The sequence below is a fragment of the Sinocyclocheilus anshuiensis genome, unplaced genomic scaffold (assembly GCF_001515605.1).
Source record: "Sinocyclocheilus anshuiensis isolate Anshui unplaced genomic scaffold, SAMN03320099.WGS_v1.1 scaffold30, whole genome shotgun sequence".
NCBI lineage: Eukaryota > Metazoa > Chordata > Actinopteri > Cypriniformes > Cyprinidae > Sinocyclocheilus > Sinocyclocheilus anshuiensis.
The window spans coordinates 489,530-491,290 of record NW_015542336.1 but is presented as its reverse complement, the minus strand read 5'-3'; the positions used below and the strand labels follow the sequence as shown (position 1 = coordinate 491,290).

At 32.9% G+C, this 1,761-nt stretch overlaps 1 protein-coding gene across 1 annotated transcript in view; it reads left to right on the top strand.

Moving 5' to 3' along the window:
• The first annotated feature begins 499 nt into the window (after positions 1-499).
• txn2 (thioredoxin 2) overlaps positions 500-1,761 on the top strand; it is an 8,442-nt gene continuing 7,180 nt past the window's right edge. Inside the window, exon 1 of the mRNA XM_016489575.1 lies at positions 500-680. The gene's annotated coding sequence lies outside the window, so the exon portion shown is untranslated. The remainder of the gene's footprint in view (positions 681-1,761) is intronic.

The following is a 1,761-nucleotide window of genomic DNA, read 5'->3' as shown; positions in this document are numbered from 1 at the left end:
TTATTAAAATATTATTTTATTTATTATTATTTCATTATTTTACTTTAATTGTATTATTTTTCTAATTTATTTTATTTTATCAGGAAACCAGTCACTGGTTTTTAGATTTTTACTTTATTTTATTTTTATTATGCTTTTATTTTATTTTATTATTTTAATTGTTTTCTATTTATTTTATAATTATTTTAATTTCTTGTTTATTTAATTATTATTTTATTTCATTAGGAAACAGATTAGAGGAAAAATAATATATTATTTCCACCACAATTTAATTTGATACAATTTTTATTTAATTTCCAATATTAGAATCAATGCCCACTACATTATTTTTTCTTTTATATTACTTTATTATTTGTTTTCAACACTCCGTGCCTTTTTTTATTTTATTTTATTTAATTTCCAAAATTACAATCAGAGCCAACTACATTATTTTATATTTTATTTTACATTATTTCATTTTACTTTATTTTATTTTTACTTTTGTATTTTATTTTATTGTACTTTTTAATTGTTTTTATTTTATTCAGTTCAGCAGCACTAGCTACAGGCGCTGTAGTGAATTGCGGTGTAGTTGCAGTTCGTCTCCGCGCCGCGGCGTGTCGCTGTACCGCATCAGCTGCTGCGCGTCGGAGGGGAAGTGCGTCAGTGGTCCGTGTGAACAGAGGTCTCCACAGCTCACGGTAAGAGTTTACTCTATGTCTCATAACTATCATAAACATATGAAACAACACCGAATCTGAAGTAATCCGCTGTGACGCCTTACATACGCGTTCATGAACACTCGCGTAACGCATCAGAAACTCAAAGACACGTGGAGGTTGAAAACCACACAGATTTACACACAGCCGCTGATAAACACACATGGGCCTGGTTTCACAGACGGGGCTTAGACTAAACCAGGATTAGGCGATAGTTCAATTTGGACATTTAAGTCATTTTTATAAACGTGCCTTGAAAAACACATTACTGGTGTGCAGTGCAGGACTTAGGGGGGCGGGGGCCGTAATGTGACTTTAACATTGAAAGTTAATGTGAATAAAAACATTGTAAGTTATGTAGTACTTATCATAACACTTTCATTGAACAGAAAGAGAGTAACGAACATTTACATTATCAAAGAACATTTCCACTGACAGTCTAGAGTTCAAGCACTCTCAAAAACTCCCATTAAAATCACTGAAGCTGTTTACACTGTGAAAGTAATATCTTACTTACAGATTCATACACACATCTGCAGTTTGTTGTTCCTAACGAGAGAATTCGCCAGAAAGAGGTATTCAGTCAGCGAGCAAGTGAAGAAAACACCAGCATTTCAGCGATGACTCATCTGAACGCCTCTGATTGGCCCTTGCATTCATAAGCTCAACAGCATCGTGTGTGATTGGTTAATGCGCAGCGCTGTAAAAACGCGTCTGTCTCTGACTCAGCGCCAGCCAGCGAAAGCAGGCTTGAGTTTAGCAGCTGATGGTGTCTGAGGGGAATATATATATATATATATATATATATATATAGCCACACGTACATCGTTATTGTTATATAAAAATAAAGCAAATTACAAACCATAAGAAAGATACAATAGATACACATTAAATATTAAATAAACTTGTTTTTCTAATACAGTAGGTTTAAAATGTATACTTTATTTAACATCTTTTGTTGTTTGATTAACATTAATGAGACAGACAGGTAGGCCTATTTAATTAGGCTGCTGTCCCTTTAAGACCGAATGAACGTAATATACTGACACATATTCGGTTTTAA